General features: G+C 37.9%; 1 protein-coding gene and 2 pseudogenes across 1 annotated transcript in view; all 3 read left to right on the top strand.

The window, feature by feature from the left end:
* Window positions 1-22,536, top strand: part of LOC127489508 (uncharacterized) — a 708,234-nt gene that overhangs the window by 560,148 nt on the left and 125,550 nt on the right. The gene's annotated exons all lie outside the window — the stretch shown is intronic.
* Window positions 1,390-10,036, top strand: LOC138847308 (nucleolar protein 56 pseudogene; annotated as a pseudogene).
* On the top strand, window positions 8,200-8,317 carry LOC138847356 (small nucleolar RNA SNORA51; annotated as a pseudogene).

The following is a 22,536-nucleotide window of genomic DNA, read 5'->3' as shown; positions in this document are numbered from 1 at the left end:
TTGATAGTTACAATAATAATGTGACAAGCACATTTAAGAGATTTTTGTGAATAATAGCCCATGCTTACATATATATATAGTTTATTTTTATATATTTCTATATAGAACAACATTTTAAAATGTATATATATAAAATTTATTATCTTGTTTTTTCTTTTTTTTATAGGCAGAGTGGACAGTGAGAGAGAGACAGAGAGAAAGGTCTTCCTTTGTCATTGGTTCACCCTCCAATGGCCGCTACAGCCAGTGCAGCAGCTGGCGCACCATGCGGGTGCAGGGCCCAAGCACCTGGGCCATCCTCCACTGCCTTCCTGGGCCACAGCAGAGAGCCGGACTGGAAGAGGAACAACCGGGACAGAATCCGGCACTCCCACTGGGACTAGAACCAGGGGTGCCGGCACCCCAGGCAGAGGATTAGCCTATTGAGCCATGGCACCAGCCAATTTATTATCTAAAAAGCACAGTTTAGATTTCCATAATAATCTAGTCATTATACTGGTCATTACAAGAATGGGGAGCAAGGCACCAGCTGTAGCTGATAGTTTGTTTCTCCCTCTCTACCAACCTCTAAAATTAGATAAACATACATAATTCTGAGATCAAAATCACATCAAGATCCTGCCACTTACCCACATAATTGTCATGAAATGTGCCAATATCTAAAAACATAATGGAATATTTGAATAATCAAAAACTGAATAATCAATGATTTAGAATTCTATAAAAATCTGCAAGTTATATATATATACGCATATATATAAACTTTTATATATATAGTTAATTATTATATATTATGTATAGTTAATTTTTTTCATGTATATGTATATATTACCTTGAGAAGAGAGAATGATTATGCTTGGCTAAGATGGCTCTGAGACACGGTATACCTGAAAGTTTCCAGGACAACTTATAAGAATGTTGGGTGTGATGGTGATCTCAATAAAAATTTAAATCATCATGGCCACAGGTTCACAGGGCTGGGAATACCCTAGACTATAATATTTGTGAAAATGACTGAGTTCAATAAATTTAAAGATAAAAAAATATTTACCTAAATTTCCAAAGTAAATGGTTAATTTCAAGATCCATGAATGTATGTAAGGCTAAAAATGAACTCCCCAGCTAATGAGACTGATGGAACAACCCTAGATTGTTCTCTGGTACTGTGAACATAAAATTTGTTTAGAGAACTTCCAGAAATTGGAGAGTTGATAGCCTAACAATGATAAAGCAAATCATGGTAGCCTTAAGGTTCCTGCACTAGAACTGGCACAGATTAGATTATTTGACTATGTACTCAGGCTATAGTAAACAAATTCAAATAAAATATGAAAAATAGAGAAATGGGACAATTTTATATATGTGGTATATTGACTAGTGGGTGTACCCATGGCAAATTTAGTAGAAGAGGAAATAAGGCCACAAGAAGATGTAACAGATATAGATAAAAACAGCCCTAAATACACATTTAAGCTACAGAAAATTTGTATTCTCTTAAATCAAGGAAATTGTATGCCATTGAATTCAATAATCTTAGAGCTAAGATAACAGTGTCTCAACTTAATGCATGGAAAATTTAAGGTGAATGGCCAATTTTGAGTCCCTAAAAATAAACACACTACAAAAACACATGTGTACTTCAAAGTGAAACAATGTAATGTCCAAAAGTGATTTTATAGAACATGAAGATGGAGGTTGCTAATACAACCTGAAAATTTTTGAATAAATTCATAGCATTACTATGTAAATGCCCTAAAGAATGACCATACATTGTCAGTGCTAAGGTTAGATTTCATGTGGATAGTGATATATACAGGTTAAAGTAGTAAAATGAAAGTCAAAATAAAAAATATAAATCTGATGCATATGGCAAGGGAAAAGCTTACTTTACCTTAAGTAACAATGAGTAATTTAGTGTCAGCCATAATTAAAGAACAACTATGTGGATAGGTATTTCTATAAAAGAGTCTAGAATAAACTGGAAAATTGTAGTATTTCAGGAACATATATTTTGGAAATTTTCCAAAATCAGAAAATAATTTACATGCCGGCGCCGTGGTTCACTAGGCTAATTCTCTGGCTACGGCACCGGCACACCGGGTTCTAGCCCTGGTTGGGGCACTGGATTCTGTCCCGGTTGCTCCTCTTCCTGTCCAGCTCTCTGCTGTGGCCTGGGAAGGCAGTGGAGGATGGCCCAAGTGCTTGGGCCCTGCAGCCACATGGGAGACCAGGAGAAGCACCTGGCTCCTGACTTTGGATTGGCGCACCGCGCTGGCTGCAACGTGCTGGCTGTAGTGGTCACTTGAGGGGTGAACCAATAGAAAAAGGAAGACCTTTCCCTCTCTCTCTCTCTCTCTCTCTCTCTCTCTCACTAACTCTGCCTGTCAAAAACAATAACAATAATAAAAAATAATTTACAGCTGAAGTAACATCCAGAAAGATGTAACCCATGCTGATGACCATCATGGTACTGGCCCTGTCACGTGCTGAAATCCTGTACTCATGACAGTTTCTAGACAAACTTCCAGCATTTAATTTGAGTTTATAACCACAGAATCATAAACCAAACCCTGGCACCCATTGTTTCCCTGTGTTAGCATTCTCATAAATCAGGTTATTAATTGCACATTCAGGTGGCAGTGGTAAATTCTAAGACAAAATAATGAGATATACACTCTATATAAAAGTTAATTTTGATTATATGCTGTACAAATCAGTAATTTTGTAGAAACAGATTCATGATCACATAGAGATGGCATAGAGGAATACAAAACTTAGAATTACATAGATTAATAAAAATGTCAGGAATTTAATTAGAAAAGAGGATGTTAATATATTAATTTTAGCAAGCGTACAAGTACTTTGACCCAATAATTGTTTATGGTCAAATTTTGATTTTGAGTACTAAAAAATAAAAAATTGTAAAGAGAATACATTAACTTGAACATTTGAATGAGTCTGCTGTGGTGACACAATTTTGCAAATCATGTACATGGAAGGAGTGAGACAACTTAGAGAAATGTGAGCCACTTGATGACTTCAAAAAGAAAATCTGGACTAGAATGAGCAAATGCTTTCAGGGCTATGATTGACATGTATTTTGATATTGAGTAGTACGGAATAATTTTGTAGAAGTAGGGAATAGTGTTGTATTAGTGACAAAACAGTACACAGGAATATTGTGAAAAATATATATATTAAACAACTATGAAAAAAATAAATTTAACAGAACCTAAAAATATTTCAAGTATCTTAACATAATATATTTGAAACCTCACACTGATATGAAGAAATTACTTTGTAAAAATTTCCAAAATCAAATGTAAATGTGTAGTTCCAAAAGAGTCCATGAAATATAAAAAATAGCTGACCTGCAAAGGAGAATGATGACACTCATGCAAAATGATTCTATGCAATGTTGTGCATGAACAATGTATAAAACTGGAAACAATTATGTAAAGTTGATTACATTACAAAGATAAAGTAAACCAAGTTTACAGCAGATATCTTGTTCTAACATTGACATGAGGTACACTATTAATGAAAAAAAACTAAGGCAATAGTAATGAATTCAGAAACAGAAATGAAGTAATGTTATTGATGATATAAACAGATGATTGTGATCAACTGAAGTGTAATTTTAAAAATAAATTACCATATATGGCATGACATATTACCTTTTGATTACTGTGAGTAGAAACTTGTAATTGGTTTTTATTTATAGGTTTTTAATTATACATTGGGTAAATATAAAAAAAAACTCCTAAAATTGTATTTACAAAAGAGTACACAATTACAGGAATATAAATCCATGCCAATTCTTTTTTTTTAAAGATTTATTTTATTTATTTGAAATATAGAGTTACACAGAGAGGTAGAAAACAGAGAGAGAGAGAGGTCTTCCATCTGCTGGTTCACTTTCTGGAACTTAATCTACAAATGTTGATGGCACTCAGGGATATGATGTTAAATTAAGTATACCATTGTGTATTATTCAGTAATTTCAATTATTAAATTCATAGGAAAAATATGGGCATAGAGAACTACATTTTGGACAATTTAAAAAATCTAAGATAGTTTAATTTTTAGTTCTTTAAATATTCACAAGAGTAAATATAAATTTCCTGGCAATGAGTATGATGACACAAGGGCTAGAAGATTCTGAAGAGCTATGAACGTAATAACTACCAGGAAACCATCCAAAATATAAACAGAGTTGATGATCTCAAAATGAAAAGTGAAAACATCATGTTTTCTCTGATGTGTAGTGGCTAACATACAGAGTACAAAACACGTTTATTATAAATGAGAGAAACTGTCATGTTTGGATTTCATTATCATTTATAGTGCTTGTCTATACTCCTGGGAACACTTTTGACTTGTTGAACTCTTCATTTAATGTTGCATTAAGCTTATGAGTATAAAGTAAATAAAAATGTTATCACAAAAATTAGAAAAGAAAGGAAGAGGGAAGAAGATAAATATCACTATATGCTTAGAATTGTACCTTTGAATTACATGAAATCTGCTCTCTCTGCATTAATAAAAATAAATTATTAAAACATATAATCCATTTTTTGAGTGTAACCGGTTATTTTCTTCTGTCCTGTGACTTGCCTGTTTTTTTCTCAAGAAAGTATTTTTATCATATTGTGCTCAACTTTATATGATATGTAAAATGCAACCAAGAAAGGGATATCAAAGAACTGTGCTTTTTCTTTGAACCAGACTGTATTTAGCTATTTTCCCATGCCATTAGCCAGGAGCTGGATCAGAAGTACAGCAGCTAGGACAGCAGTCAGTCATCATTTGGGATGCTGTCATCATGGGCAGAAGATTTACCTGCTCTGCCACAATGCTGGCACCTCATGCACTCTTATTTGCATGTGGGCTTTTATGAAGTGTGTTCACATAAGTTTCCTTATTCATTGATTTGTCTTATTGTTGAGTTATAAACATAAATAGCTAATATTTTTTTATGTAATCAACAGTACTAAAATTCCAACAATGTACCTTATCACTCTCACTCTTCTCATTAGTAAAAATAAAATTTCAGCAATGATAACCCATGAAATCATACAGTAAATGAAGACCAGAGACTGTTCCCAAACAATAAATTAATTCCAGATGTCATATTAGTTTGCTGTATCTGGTACTCTAAATGCATAGACCATATGCTAGGCCATGAAGCAAGTCTCAGCAAATTCAAAAAACTGAAACAATATCATGCATCAACTCAGATGACAAATGGAATAAAGCTGGAATTCAACAAATCAGGAATCTCTACATCATATGGAAACACATGGAGACTGAACAACATACTTTTGAATTAACAGTGGGTCGTAAAAGGAATCAATACAGCATATCAAAGTTTATGGGATGCAACAAAAGCAACGTTAAGAGTGAAGTTTATAGCAATCAGTGCCTACATGAAGAAATTGGAAAGGTACCAAATAAATGAGCTATCAGTGCATCTCAATGACCTAGAAAAACAACAACAAATAAAACCTAAAATTAATAAGAGAAAAGAAATTATTAAAATTACAGGAGAAATAAAAAATGAAACCAGAAAAACAACACAAAAAATCTATGAAAAGAAGAGCTGCTTTTTGAAATATAAGCAAAATAGATCCACCATTGGAGCAATTAACCAAAAAAAAGAGGGAGAATACCAAATCAATAAAATCAGAGATGAGAAAGGATATGTAACAAAAGATACCACAGAAATAAGACTTATCAGGAATTATTACAAAGTTTTGATGAAATTATAGATTCAAAGAATGAAGTAGGTCATTGCATCCCAATAACAGGATGCAAAAAAAATCACCATGCTAAGGCAGATAATAATTAAACTACATAAACGCAGAAATAAAAGATAAATCTTAAAAGCACAGTAAAAGAAATAGATGATTTTTTTTAACAAAGGAGCAAATTGAAGGTTAAGGATACATTGTTGGGGTGCATACAATTTACATGACTCTGAGAAACATCCTTCAAGTATTGAATGAAAATAGAGTTCATGTAGTATTTTTTCATATGGGCAAAATATCTTTCAAAATCCAAAAACAAAAAGGATTTTCAGGTTACAAGTATTTTATATGATTGAGATTAGCATGCATATATGAGAATTTGGTGTAAAATATTCCATTACATTTAAAAAGAATATTAAAATATTTCTAATCTCTTTAATCTAGCAACTTTAGATTATAATTGTAAAGGATTATGCAAATATCTAAAGGTATATGCACTTCAGAAAATTTATAAAATCAGAGGTTAGCTTACATTTGCTAAATTTTATAAAATGCAAAAGTAAAGGAATTTGGTGAAAAATAATTATAATTACATAAACAGAAGTAGAATTCAATGAATATAAAACGCATTCCACCTACTAGAAAAATTCTGAGAACATATATCTAGAGCGACATTTTGGGAAATTTCAGTGAATAATAACTTTATAGTTACAAAATTAAGAAAGTTTGAAACTGTATGACTTTAAAGTATAAAAGATTAAACTTACCCTAAGAGTTCAGAAAGACTGTACATTAATGTTGCCAGCAAAACTTACAAAATATTGAGCGATCTGATGACCTCACAGTAAAAAAAAATCAAGCAAGAATGTCACAGAACAAAGATTGACTTAAATGAGGATACTACAGACACACATAGCAGGGGGCGGTGCTGTGGCAAAACAGGTTAAGGCCTGGCCTGCAGTGCTGGATTCCTATAATGGTACCAGTTCATGTCCTGGCTGCTCTACTCCCAATGTATCTTAATGTGCCTGGGGAAGGCAGTGGAGGATGGCCCAAATCCTTGGGTTCCAGCACCTTTTATGAGAACCAGAAGAAGCTCCTGGCTCCTGGCTTTGGATCGACTCAGCTCCAGCCGCTGCAGCCATTTGGTGACTGAACAAGTGGATGAAAGACATATCTATTATATCTATTTCTCTCTCTCTCTCTTTCTCTCTCTCTGTCTTGATCTCTCTGTAACTCTTTTAAATAAATAAAATAAATTTAAACAAAAAACCCGGCGCCGTGTCTCAATAGGCTAATCCTCCGCCTTGCGGCACCTGCACACCAGGTTCTATTCCCGGTCGGGGCGCCAGATTCTGTCCCGGTTGCCCCTCTTCCAGGCCAGCTCTCTGCTGTGGCCAGGGAGTGCAGTGGAGGATGGCCCAAGTGCTTCGGCCCTGTACCCCATGGAAGAGAAGGAGAAGCACCTGGCTCCTGCCTTCGGATCAGCGCGGTGCGCCAGCTGCAGCGCGCTGGCCGCTGTGGCCATTGGAGGGTGAATCAACGGCAAAGGAAGACCGTTCTCTCTGTCTCTCTCTCTCACTGTCCACTCTGCCTGTCAAAAAAATAAAAATAAAAAAATAAATAAAAAACCCACATATATTAATAACTTCAATCATAAAAGCAGAAAGGAGCTCACAATATAAAATAGATTGCTAATGCTGTAAGTAAAAGTAAATAACTTAGTAGGAGTAACAAGAAAATCACTAGAAGATATAAGGGAGTTTGGTGAAAAAGAATCCATTTCAATCAGGTTTAAAATTATTTGTAAATAGTGTCTTAAATCATGAAGAGATCATTCTACTTACAGTATATTATAAGAAAGTTGCCAGTGTTTAGAAATGCATAATGGAAAAAATTTTTTAAAAATAACAATTTAAAAAAGAAAAAAACAACAACAATAACAAAAATTAAATGCATAATGGAAAATTTCACACATCAATGGCTAAATTCCAGAAAGATAAAAATGATATGTGGAATCGAGTACACCATGGCAAGCACTCTGAAAAATTGTAGACATGAAACTTTCCAGAATTTATAGAACTTTGAGCAAGTTTGTGATACCACAATGAAAATGCAAACCAAGATTGCCACAGCTCATATGATCACCATTGGCTTACTATGAAGTTTGTGAACAATACAGAGTATAACAATAGATGCAAAGGCAATGAAAAGAAATGTACATGTTATGGAATAATGTATGTTGTGATTACTCCACCAAGAAATGAATAATAATGTTGTGAAAAGCAGATAGAGAACTTTCTGTTGTACTTCATTGCAATTACATCTATATTGGAGAATATGAAAAAAATACCAAAAACATGATTGAAAAAAGATTATGCCTTGTTCTACCATATACGAAGGCACAGATTTCCATATCTAGATTATGCTTAGAGAAACATTAAAAATTAGCCTCCTGGTGCTTACCACAATCTGTTCTTACACTGACTGTATAGAAAGAGGAGGCAGAGCAGGCTCTCCCTCAGGGCTCATCTTGCCTGGGCTGTATTGTGAATGGGGGGACAAGGAGTTGAGGGGACTGGCATCTGGCTTGCCCCTGTTTCCTCCAGGCTGAGTGGGGGCCACGAGGGCTGAAGTAGTGTCGCTCCCCCTCTTCGTGGAGGAGCAACACAGGACCCTGCGCTGTTCTTTCGTCTGCTCGGCCCTCCCCGGGTTTGCTGCTGGTTCTTCCCGGGTTGGCTACTATCCCTTCCACCTCCGTGGAAGGGCAGTTCCCCCTGGCCGCATTCCCCACTTCCGCAGGGGAGCGGCACTCCGCCGGCCGGTTCTCTCGGGGGCTGCACGGGTTCCCTTAGATGTTCCCCATAGATGTTCCTGATGCATGCCGTCTCTCTCCTCCTTTATAGTCCTCCTCCGCCAATCCCAACTCAGCTGCCCACACACCGAGTACGCTGCTCTCCTCCAATCAGGAGCAAGTCCTACAGTTTATTAGTTGAACTGGAGGCAGCTGTGCGGAAGCTGTTTACTTCTCTCCCAGCGCCATATTGTGGGAGAGCAGATGCATAGAATAAGTCCTAATTCGAGTAACTTAGTCTAGTCCGGATTGCTCCCCACAAAGTAGGTGCTTTGTGGCTTTGCAGCAGCCGAGCCAGGGCAGGGCGGGACTGCATCTCTGCAGGGAGTGGTATGGTTATCACTTTCCGGAGGTGGTGAAGATCATCAATGACAACGCCACATAATGCTGCCTCACCCAGTTCATCAGAAACCAAAAGGAGTTGAATGAGGACAAGTTGGAAAAGCTGGAGGAGCTAACAATGGATGGTGCCAAGGCCAAGGCCATTCTGAATGCCTCACGGTCCTCCATGGGCATGGACTCTCTTCCATTGACTTGATCAACATCGAGAGCTTCTCCAGCCACATGGTGTCGTTGTCTGAGTACCACCAGCTCCAGCTCCTACACACTTACCTGCACTCCAAGATGAGCCAGGTGGCCCCCAGTCTGTCAGCTCTCACTGGGGAAGCGAGCCCTGAAGACACGGGGTAACACACCCAAATACGGACTTATTTTGCACTCCACCTTCATTGGCTGAGCCACCTTGAAGGACAAAGGCTGCATCTCCTGATACCTGGCCAACAAATGCAGTATTGCTTCACAAATAGATTGCTTCTCTGAGGTACCCACAAGTGTATTTGGGGAGAAGCTTCTCGAACAAATTGAGAAGCAGCTGTCCTTCTATGAGACTGGAGAGATTCCACGGAAGAATCTGGATGTCATGAAGGAAGCCATGGATCAGGCAGAGGCGGCGGATGTGGAGGAAGCTGGAGAAGCAGCAGAAGAAATGCTGGAAGAAGGAAAAGAAGGCCCTGGTGGCGCTCACCCTGGCATCTTCAGAGAACAGCAGCAGCACCCCGGAGAAGTGCGGGGAGGCGCAGGAGAAACCCAGAAAGAAGAAAAAGCAAAAGCCCAGGAGGCTCCTCAGGAGAACGGGATAGATGAACCGTCTGTCTCTTCCTCCAACCCCAAGAAAAAGATATATTTTTCCAAAGAGGAGTTGGTTAGTGATCTGGAGGAGAGAGGGAGCGGCGTAAGCCCTCCCAAGAGGAAGAAACTGTCGGCCCAGGAGGAAATGGCAAATGATGTGGAAGAGGTGGACACCAGGAAGGTCCCCCCCAAAAAAGAGGAACTTCTCTGCCAAGCAGGAAGGAAGCAGAGGCCGCCACCAGCAAGAGCAATGCCAAGAGAAAAAGCTCCATAAAGCATCCCAGGAAGACTGACTAGCCTGGACATTCCCTGCACCTTCAGGGGTACCCTTACCTGCCCTGTGTCCTCACCCCAATAAAAAGATCACAAAATGCTAAAAAAAAAAACCATTAAAAATTAAACTCAAAGTTAGTCACATGAACATCCAAAAAAGTAAATACAAAATGTTACCTAGAAAGGGTGAATAATTACAGTGGACTAACAATGTCTCTGAGAACCTGTACATGACAGTTTCCAGGAGACTTACAGAATTTTGAGATAGGTGATGACTTCACAATCAAAAAGTTAAGTACTCTGATCAAAGGTTAAGAGTACTAGAGTTGACTAAGGCTAAGATACTACAAATATGCACTGCTGATAGCTATAATTTCAAAGAAAAATATAAAGACTTAAAATACATTCAGCTGTCATGAAAAACTAGTTATTACCTCAAAAATGGATAATTTTGTGGATGAAACATCACAAAAGGAGTAAATACAGGTGAAGTGGCTGAAAAGTAGATCATTACATTTCTATTAAAAATGTAAAAGAAAAAATTTCAGCAAACATAACAAAGATCATAGCAGCTCTTACCAAGTTAGAGTAAGGATGCCTGGGCAGTGCTGTGGTACAGTGGGATTTACCCAGCATTTGGGATGACCTCATCTCATATGAGAGTGCCTGAGACTCAAGTCTCATCTATTCTCCACAGCTGACCCAGGGCCCCGCTTATGTACATTGGAAGAAGTGACAATGGCCTGTGTTCCCAGTGACCTCCTTGTTAAATTTAATGAAACCAAGTTCCTAACATTCTGCATGGTGGCATCTTGCATTTATGGAGTCACTTTCCTGCCTGTGCATCACAGGACCAATGGAAATGTCAGGCTGACTCTGCAGGTATTTCCATCTTGGCCTCCACTGCAGGGCTACTGGGCTACATTTTCTCCATAAGTGCTACCTTATTTTGGTAAAGGAAGTTAGAAATTCACTGCATGTGTTCTAGAATAAAGCACATTTGAAAAAGAATAAGCCTTAACATATAACTTGTCTATTTGCTAAAATACTGGGCCTGAAGACAAAGCTACACTATTTTCACACTCATATATTGCAATATGGCATTTATTTCAAGGTACAAATGGCATTTCTTCCTCTAAAGCTGTTGGAGACACACTCAAACCTGTACCTGTATTTATCAGTACTCCATTTCCTTTAGATTTTTGTGTTCCTCTGATTAGGACTTCAATTTGCCTGCTACTTATGCTTAATTGCACTTGCCCTTTTCTCCTCCTTTCCACTGGGACTTTCCAATTATTTTGCTAATTTTTAAAACACACGAAATCCTCACATAAAACATTCTATTTGAACACTGAATACGTTTCAATGACATCTTTTCCTTCTTGAAGAAGCTTCATATTTTTAATATGGTGAATGTTGTATGTTTTGATAGGTTGCACTGTTTTTCTTTGAATGCTAAATTTAGAAATATTCTTGAGGCTAATGTTGCAAATTTTTTTTTCATGTGGCCATTATGTCTGTCTTGTTATATACTTCACAAACACTCTTCAATTTGGGATAGCAGGTTTTAAATTTATAGATTAATTTTAAGGATAATTGATCAATGTACCACAGTGAGTTGTCCAATTCATGGTTGGATATATCTTCCCAATTACACTTTTATCATCTTTTCTCAATATTACAAATATGTATTTTATTTTATATATTATATATACATATATCATATATATATATATGCCATGTGCTGTTATTTTCATGGACTGAAATCACTTTGTGATATTTTTCTGCAATACTGGAGATTTTTTAACAAATATGCTTAAGAAGAGGGATTTTTAAATATTCTTTTTTACAGAGACAGTCTTTGTTGATTGAGCATCTCTACCCTGATCTTGTTAGCAATGCTGTTTTGAGCCAGGTCAACAAGTTAACCTGCACAAGTTTCCTAATACAGGATTGTAGATATTTCCAAAAAAAAAATGTGAATAAGTTTTCCATAATTTTTCAAATTTTCCTCATATATCAAAACATGTTGCATGCCTTGAATATACCCAAGTTTTGTCACTCATATCCAACAATCTTGAAAAATTAAAACAAACAAAAAGAACTAGGCTCTCATATCAAAATAAAAATTCAAAGTAAGTCAGTAGACATATCTTTAGGTTGGGAAGGTTTTTATGGAACAGAATAATTTTTAAAATACTCATAATTCTGAGCAGACAAAATTCCTATATTGAAAGTACAAATGCAGGCTATCAAGGGACAGTGTAAACTAAGATGATAACCAAGTGTCAAATTACAGGGCACTTGTGACCTCTAAAACCTGAACAAAATCCCCAAGTGAAACAGAATATTTGTTTTAGCCTTACCCACTCTAGGTGACTATGTTATTGGAAACAGAAAATGGAGAGACCCCTAGAAACAGCTGTGCTGAGAAGCCAGCATCCTGGAAGATCCTGCTGCCCACATATTTAGAAAACTGGGGAGAATCAGGTCCCGGCAAGAAAGGACGGAGGAGCCCAGGGCCGCACAAACTACAGCTCCCGTCCCACACGCACCCCACACACGGAGCCCACATTCTCCCTAATGACCACCCCGTGCCCACTGCACAGTCGGGGAGACGTGGGGCTGCTCCCACACAGCTGCCCGGGGAAGGCTCTGGGCCGAGAAGTCGCTGAGAGCAGGGAAGGGGCAGGGTGTCGGGGGTCCCGGGTGCCAGTCCAGACCCCGACCCCCGGGTCTGAGGGGACCAAGGGAAGCGCTGGGCCAGCGGCAATATGGCGCCACAGATTCGGAGACGAGCTCTGGGAGGCCCGCGTCCTGCCATCTTCTCAGCAGCTTCCACGGCTGCTTTACGCCTCTCCCGACACCTGGGCGCACACACTCACCACGTCGCGGTTTTCAGCTCCAGGTGTCCAGCGTCCCCCGGTGATGAAGGTGGAGGCCACGCAGCCTGACTTGCTTCGGGAGCCTCCTGCCTGCAGAGCCGTCTCCTAGCACCTCGCTCCTGCCCAGAACTGTAAGATGACTGTGACGTCAAGACCCCGCGTGATGACGTGACGTGGACGTCGTCGTGCCTGATTGGACAGCGTGCATGGCCATGAGTGCACACAACCTCACAAAGTACGCAGCCCATCAACATCCTCCACGGCAATGGGCCCCTGACTTCAGGTTGTGCTGGGTGGGAGAGCAGGAGGCGAGGCCTGGGTGCAGGTCGGACTCCACCTCCCCAGGCGGGAGGCCTCTCCCCTCTGCTCCTGCACCTGCCGGGTCCCTCCTGTGGTCCTGTCCTCCCTGATGGATCCCTGCTGGAGCTCTCGGTGCAGTAACTGCTTCAGTGAGTCACAGTTCTGTGCGTCTGCCTCTGGGCTTCATTTTCTTTGTATTGAAAATTAGCGCATGATTTTCAACAAAGTTGTGGAAAATGTAATTTAAAAGGTAAGTTGATATTCATGCAAAAGTATTTTGAAATCTAAATCTACTTTTTCATAATACACATTCTCCATGCATTTCTGAAGGCTCACTACAGTCATCCAAGTGTTCAGTGAAACACCAGTATGTATTCCTCCCCTCTAAATTACTTTTGTACATTAACCAACTTCTCTCCACCCCATCCCAACCCCAGCCTCTGGGGACCATTATTCTGTTCTCTATGTCTACAAGATTGTTTCAGACACCATTTAATGAGTGAGATCATGCAGTATTTGTCTTTCTGTGCCTGGCTTATTTCATGTTACATAATATTCTCAAGGCTTATCCATGTTGTCAGAAATAGTAGAAGTGAATAGCATTCCATTGGACATATACAATATATGTTGGGTCTTTTGTGTTACTTTTTAATATTGATTTGAAGAATGCTGAAAGACATCGCATGATTCAATCCTTTTATTCCCTTTTCTTCTGTCAGTATTTGTTTTCTGCTCTGCCTATTGACCCTTAGTATTTTCTATTGTTTTTTGCTGGTTCATGGTATATCTAGTGGATTTTAAAAATATTGATCCTTCCAGTAATCTGGTTAAATTCATTATCAGTTGTATTTGTTTTTAGATTGTGTTGCTTCTCTCTGAATATCTCCAATATATTGACATTTTATTGCTTAGAAATCTTTACACCATTCTTTTTCTTTTTGCTCTCCCTTCCCCTACTACTGCTACAATAAGAAGTTGAAGATAGTGGATGTGGCCTGGACAAGACTTACTTCCAGGCAGGGAAAAAGCTGTCAATGATCCTGTATGTATTCTGTTGTTTGTTGCAGGATCCTTTTTAAACAATCCTGATCAGAATAAGGAAGCCACTTCCTTTTAAATATACTGCTATCAGTTTTTTTAAATCTCTTTTTTTAACTTTTATTTAATGAATATAAATTTCCAAAGAACAGCTTCTGGATTACAATGGCTTCCCCACACCATAACTTCCCTCCCATCCCCAGCCCTCCCCTTTCCCTCTCCCTCCCCCCTCAAACACTTTTCAACATTCAATCTAAATGGTCATATGATTTTCTTCTTGAATTTTTTACTTACCTGGAAAATTTCCATAGATTGTTTAAAAATGTTAACCACCTCTTGCATTTTTTCTTGCATTTCACTTGCTATTAATTATATTTTTATATTTATATGTGATTTAATCTATTATATGAATATTAAGGATATATATATATCTGTTTATGAAAGTGAGGCTTATACTTAATTCATATTTAGTTCTGGTGGGGTCAACTTGTATCATCAACAATGTAATGCTGTTTCCAAAAGAAATTTGAAAATATTCTTTGCTTATTTCTACCTTGCTACATCTGGGAAACATAGATGTGTTAGGAATATTTTATATTTCTTTTTTTCCCAAAGATTTATTTTTTTTAAAGTAGGAACTACTGAGAAGCAGAGGCAGACAGAGAGAGAGAGACAGAGAGAGACAGAAAGAGGGAGGGAGTAACATCCATCTGCTGGGTTACTCCCCAAATGGACATAAGGAGCCAGAGTCAGGCTGATATGAAGACGGGAGCCAGATGCTTTCTCCAGGTCCCCCATGCTTGTGCAGAAACCCAAGCACTTGCGCATCTTCCACTGTTTTCCCAGGCCATTAGCAGAGAGCTAGATTCTGTATGTAGCTATTGTGAATGGATTTATCTTAGAAGTTCTTCTCAGCTATGGCATTATCTGTGTATACAGAGCCTATTGATTTTTTGGTATTGACTTTATATCCTGCTACTTTACCATGCTCTTCTAAAAATTACAATAGCCTTCTGGTGGAGGCTTTTGGATCCCCTATGTATAGAACTATGTCAGCTGCAAATAGGGCTAGTTTGACTTCTTCCTTCCAAATTTGTATCCTCTTGATTTCTTTTTCTTGGCTCTGGCTAAAACTTCCAGTATTATATTGAATAGCCATGTTGAAAATGGGCCTCCCTATCTGTTACTGGATCTCAATGGGAATGCTTCCAACTTTTCCCATTTGTTTTGATGCTGCCCATGGGATTGTCATAAACTGCCTTGATTGTGTTGAGGATTATTCCTTCTATACCCAATTTTCTATGAGTTTTCATCATAAAAGGGTGTTGTATTTTAGCAAGTGCTTTCTCTGCATCTATGGAGATAATCATATGGGTTTTCTCCTGCAGTTTGTTAATGTGGTGTATCGCATTGATAGATTTGCAAATGTTGAACCAACCCTGCATACCAGGGATAAATCCCACTTGGTCTGGGGGGATGATCTTTCTGATGTGTTGTTGAATTCTATTGGACAGAATTTTATTGAGGATTTTAGCACCTATGTTCATCGGAGAAAGTGGTCTGGAATTCTCTTTTCTGTTGCATCTTTTTCAGGTTTAGGAATTAAGGTGATGCTGGCTTCAGAGGAAGAATTTGGGAGGATTCTCTCTCTTTCACTTGTTTTGAATATTTTGAGAAGAATTGGAGTTAGCTTTTCTTCAAATGTATGGTAGAATTCAGCTGTGTATCCATCGGTCCTGGGCTTTTCTTTCTTGGAAGGACCTTTATTACTGATTCAATTTCTGACTCAGTTATGGGTCTGTTTAGGTTTTCTATGTTTTCATGGTTCAATTTAGGTAGGTTTTATTTGTCCAGGAATCTATCCATTTCTGGTAGTTTTCCCAGTTTGTTGGCATACAATTCTTTGTAGTAATTTCTGATGACTCTTTTTATTTCTGTGGTGTCTGTTGTTACATTCCCTTTTACATATCAGATTTTATTGATTTGGGTCTTTTCTCTCCTTTTGTTAATTAGTTGGGCCAATGGTGTGTCAATTTTGTTTATGTTTTCAAAAAACCAGCTCTTCATTTTGCTGATCTTTTGTATTTTTTGGATTCAATTTTGAATAATTTCTCTTCTCAAACTCATTTGGTGTTTGGTTTGATTTAGTTTTTCTAGATCCTTGAGATGCAGTGATAGCTCAATTTTTGGTGCCTTTCCAATTTCTTTTTTTTTTTAACTTTTATTTAATGAATATAAATTTCCAAAGTACAGCTTATGGATTACAATGGCTTCCCCCCATAACGTCCCTCCCACCCGCAACCCTCCCCTCTCCCACTCCCTCTCCCCTTCCATTCACATCAAGATTCATTTTCGATTCTCTTTATATACAGAAGATCAGTTTAGCATACATTAAGTAAAGATTTCAACAGTTTGCTCCCACACAGAAACATAAAGTGAAAAATAATAGATGATTTTTAAATGATGCTGAAATCATATCAGACCTATTGTCATGTTTAATCCCAGTGAGAATCAAGTTGGGAATTGATAATTTCTTTTTTTTTTTTTTACAGAAGATGAGTTTAGTATACATTAAGTAAAGCTTTCAACAGTTTGCACCCCCATAGAAACACAAAGTGAAATATACTGTTTCAGTACTCGTTATAGCATTAAGTCTCAATGTACAGCACATTAAGGACAGAGATCCTACATGAGGAGTAAGTGCACAGTGACTCCTGTTGTTGACTTTACAAATTGACACTCCTGTTTATGGCCTCAGTAATCTACCTATGCTCCATTCATGAGTTTCCAAGGCTATGGAAGCCCCTTGAGTTCTCCGACTCTTATCTTGTTTAGACAAGGTCATAGTCAAAGTGGAGGTTCTCTCCTCCCTTCAGAGAAAGGTACCTTCTTCTTTGATGACCTGTTCTTTCCACTGGGATCTCACTCACAGAGATCTTTCATTCAGGTTTTTTTTTTTTTTTTGCCAGAGTGTTTTGGCTTTCCATGCCTGAAATACTCTCATGGGCTTTTCAGCCAGATCCAATTTCTTGATGTAGGCACCTACTGCTATAAATTTTCCTTTTAACACTGCTTTTGTTGTATCTCATAAGTTTTGAAAATGGGATATGTACTCTATAGAATACTACACAGCAGTAAAAAAAAAAAGAAAGAAATCCAGCCATTTGCAATAAAATGGAGGAATCTGGAAAACATCATGCTGAGTGCAATATGGCAGTCACAAAGGGACAAATACGATATGTTCTCCCTGATCTGTGACAATAACTGAGTACCTAAAAGGAAAGCTGTTGAAGTGAAATGGACACTATGAGAAACAATGACTTGATCAGCCTTTGTCCTGATTGTCAAGGAACAACTTATTATTTTATTCCTTTTGGGTTTTTTTGTTCTACTTAACAACACTGGTTGAACTCTTTAATTAACACACAATTATTCTTAGGTAGCTCTACCCTAGGGGTAGAGCTAGAAATGTGCCATGGGATTCCAAATCCATTTCAATAAGGTGGCATGTACCAATGCCATCTTACTAGTCAAAGTGATCAGTTTAATTTCATAATTGATCATAAAGATAGGACTAATTGCCAAAGGCATCACATAAACAAGACTAGAGTCTGCTAATACTAACTGATAAAATTATAAAGGAGAGAACGATCCAACATGGGAAGCAGGATACACACAGACTCATAAAATGGCAGATGCTCTAAACAGCACTCTGGCTTCAGAATCAGCTCTTAAGGCATTAAGATCCAGCAAAGAGCCCATGAGAGTATCTCAGGCAATGGGAGACCAAGACACTGTGGCAAAAATAAATGACCTAAATGAAAGATCTCTGAGAGATCCCAGAGGAAAATATGGTCCATCAAAGAGGGGAGGTACCTTTCTCTGAAGGGAGGAAAGAACTTCCACTTTGATTATGACCATGTGTAAATAAAATCAGAGTTTGTGAACTCAAAGACTTCCATAGCCTTGGCAGCTCATGACAAGAGCCTTTGGTGATTACTGATGTCATAAATAAGAGTGTCAATTGTTAAATCAGTAAGAGGAGTCACTGTACACTTATTCCATGTAGGTTCTCTGTCCTTAATGTGTTGTACTATGTGAATTAATGGTAAGACTACTACTCAAATATTATTCTTTGTTTGTCTGTTTGGGTGCAGTCTGTTGAAATCTTTACTTAGTATATACTAAGTTGATCTCTGTATAAAGAGATAATTAAAAATGAATCTTGATGAAGAATGGGATGGGAGAGGAAGTGGGAGATGGGATGGTTTTGCCTGGGAGGGAGGTTATGGGGAGAAAGCCACTATAGTACAAATGTTGTAATTTGGAAATTTTTATTTATTGAAGTTAAAAAAAAACAAAAACAAAGGAAAAATTATACCACTGTGTATTATTCCATAGTTTCAGTCATTAAATTTATAGGAAAAATATGGGCACATAGAAGTACATTTTGGACTGTTTCAAAAAAATCTGATAGTTTTATTTTTTGTTCTGTAAATATTCACAAGGGTAAGTATAGACTTCCTTTCATTTAATATAATAACATTAGGGCCTAGAAGATTCTGAAGAGCTATGAACTTTGAAAACCTATGTACTTTGGAAATTTATATTTATTAATTAAAAGTTTTTTTTTTTAAAGTCTGCTTAAGTCTAACTGGAGATCCTCTGAATGTAATCTGGAGTTTCTCCTGCACATTTTAGAATCTTCTCTTTATATTTCACTATGTTGAATTTGTTTACAATGTGTCATGGTGAGGCTCTTTTCTGGTGATGGCTATTGGGAGTTCTGTGTGCTTCTAGTACTTGGATGTCCCTTTCTTTCTCTAAACCCTCAAAGTTTTATGTTAGTATTTCCCTAAAAAATGCCTTCTAATGGTTTCTCTCTCTCCATGCCTTCAGGAAATCTTAGAAATTGAATTTTTTTAGTATCCTGTAGATTCCCAATGGTGTTATTTAGTGTTCTAATTTCTACTTCTTGCTTTTGGTTTGACGTGTACTTTGCTGTACTTTGTCTTCTGGCCAGCAGGCTCTGTCATTTATTCTGGTTAAGGGTATGCCTACGGTGACAAACCCAGGTTTGGTTTGGTAAATCTTCTCTCTCTTTTGTTTTCAATTAGAAGGGAAGTATAATCTGTTAAGCTGAGCTCTTCTCCTCAAAGGAGAACAGTGCCTGAGTGCTAGCCCCAGTGGGTATAATATTCATCAGCTCTGTTCCAAGGACCACACAATGGATCTGTGCTGTCTTCAGTGTAAGTTGATTCCCCAGCAATGTCGCTCACCAGGTACCAGGAGTGGCCATTGGAGGGTGAACCAATGGAAAAGGAAGACCTTTCTCTCTGTCTCTCTCTCACTGTCCACTCTGCCTGTCAAAAAAATTAAAAAACACACTCTTTTATGATGAAAATCTTATGCAAATTGGGTATAAAAGGAACATTCCTCGACATAAGATATAATCTAAGTATGTTTTTTAACTTTTATTTAATGAATATAAATTTCCAAAGTACAGCTTATGGATTACAATGGCTTCCCCCCCATAACGTCCCTCCCACCCGCAACCCTCCCCTCTCCCACTCCCTCTCCCCTTCCATTCACATCAAGATTCATTTTCGATTCTCTTTATATACAGAAGATCAGTTTAGCATACATTAAGTAAAGATTTCAACAGTTTGCTCCCACACAGAAACATAAAGTGAAAAATAATAGATGATTTTTTAAATGATGCTGAAATCAGATCAGACCTATTGTCATGTTTAATCCCAGTGAGAGTCAAGTTGGGAATTGATAATTTCTTCTTCTTTTTTTTTTTTTACAGAAGATGAGTTTAGTATACATTAAGTAAAGCTTTCAACAGTTTGCACCCCCATAGAAACACAAAGTGAAATATACTGTTTCAGTACTCGTTATAGCATTAAGTCTCAATGTACAGCACATTAAGGACAGAGATCCTACATGAGGAGTAAGTGCACAGTGACTCCTGTTGTTGACTTTACCAATTGACACTCCTGTCTATGGCATCAGTAATCTCCCCATGCTCCATTCATGAGTTTCCAAGGCTATGGAAGCCCCTTGAGTTCTCCGACTCTTATCTTGTTTAGACAAGGTCATATTAAAGTGGAAGTTCTCTCCTCCCTTCAGAGAATGGTACCTCCTTCTTTGATGACCTGTTCTTTCCACTTGGATCTCACTCACAGAGATCTTTCATTTAGGGTTTTTTTTTTTTTTCCTGAGAGTTTTGGCTTTCCATGCCTGAAATACTCTCATGGGCTTTTCAGCCAGATCTGAATGCCTTTAGGGCTGATTCTGAGGCCAGAGTTCTGTTTAGGACATCCGCCATTCTATGAGTCTGCTGAGTATCTCACTTCCCATGTTGGATCACTCTCCCCTTTATTTATTCTATCGGTTAGTATTAGCAGCTACTAGACTTGTTTATGTGCTCCCTTTGACTCTTAGTCCTTTCATTATGATCAATTGTGAACTGAAATTGATCACTTGGACTAGTGAGATGGCATTGGTACATGCCACCTTGATGGGATTGAATTGGAGTCCCCTGGTATGTTTCTAACTCTACCATTTGGGGCAAGTCAGCCTGAGCATGTCCCAAATTGTACATCTCTTCCCTCTCTTATTCCCACTCTTATGTTTAACAGGGATCACATTTCAGTTAAATTTCAACACTTAAGAATAACTGTGTATTAATTACAGAATTAAACCAGTATTATTAAGTAGAGCAGACAAAAAAAAAACTACTAAGAGGGATAATGTTTTAAGTTGTTCATTCACAGTCAGGGCCATGCTGATCAAGTCACCGTTTCTCATAGTGTCGATTTCACTTCAACAGGTTTCCTTTTTGGTGTTCAGTCAGTTGTCACCGATCAGGGAGAACATATGGTATTTGTCCCTTTGGGACTGGCTTACTTCACTCAGCATGATGTGTTCCAGATTCCTCCATTTTGTTGCAAATGACTGGATTTCATTGTTTCTTACTGCGGTATAGTATTCTAAAGAATATATATCCCATAATTTCTTTATCCAGTCTACCGTTGATGGTCATTTAGGTTGGTTCCAGGTCTTGGCTATTGTGAATTGTGCTGCGATAAACATTAGGGTGCAGACCGCTTTTTTGTTTGCCAATTTAAACTCCTTTGGGTAAATTCCAAGGAGTGGGATGGCTGGGTCGAACGGTAGGGTTATCTTCAGGTTTGAGGAATCTCCAGACTGACTTCCATAGTGGCTTGACCAGTTTGCATTCCCACCAACAGTGGGTTAGTGTCCCTTTTTCCCCACATCCTCGCCAGCATCTGTTGTTGGTAGATTTCTGTATGTGAGCCATTCTCACCGGGGTGAGGTGAAACCTCATTGTGGTTTTGATTTGCATTTCCCTGATTGCTAGTGACCTTGAACATCATAAATGACCATTGTGATGTTATAATCAGCTCTGATGTTATAAGCTACTGCTATGAAGTTATAATCATCATGAGATCATAAAAGCTATAGTGATAATCATATTCCAATATTGTGATGTCATTAATACACATTTTGATGTTATAAACCAATTATTGTGTTGCCATAATGCATTTTAAATAATATTGTGATGATATAATAAGATACCGTGCTTTTATAGACCTATATCATCCTATAATAATTGTGATCTGGTAAAAAGCCTTGTGATGTCATAATCTATGGGGATGGGATAAAACAGCATTGTTATGTGATGTCATAATCAATTGTAAACGCATAAAAACCTCTGTGAGATCATGAACCACAACTATAATGAAATAATTGATTGTGAATTCATAAACCACTATTATGATGCAAAATCAATTATTATATGAAAAAATCATGTCCTATACCAATACTCTGATGCCATGAAAGTACCATAATAATGTCATAAGTTAACCATTGTGCTGTCATAATAAATTATGGAGTCACCCTATTGTGTCAACATAAATCAGTCATTCTGATATCATGATCAACTGTGATACAGAACTCCATTTTGCTGTCCTAAAATAGCCATTATGATGTTATAATGAATTGTGACATCACAAATCCATTGAGAGGTCAAAATCAATTGTGATGGCAAAATAAAATTGTGTGTCATAACCTACCATTTGAAAAGGTTTATTTATTTACTTATTTATTTGAAAGGCGGAGTTAGAGCGACAGAGAAAGAGAAATCCTTCATCTACTGGTTCTCTCCCCAAATGGCCACAAAAACTGGGTCTATGCCAGGCTAAAGCCAGAAGCCAGGAAACTCTTTCAGGTCTCTCATGTGGTTGCAGGGGCCCAAGGAATTCAGCCATTATCCACT

This window comes from Oryctolagus cuniculus, chromosome 20 (assembly GCF_964237555.1).
Source record: "Oryctolagus cuniculus chromosome 20, mOryCun1.1, whole genome shotgun sequence".
Classification (NCBI taxonomy): Eukaryota; Metazoa; Chordata; class Mammalia; order Lagomorpha; family Leporidae; genus Oryctolagus; species Oryctolagus cuniculus.
This window is presented reverse-complemented; position numbering and strand designations above follow the sequence as displayed.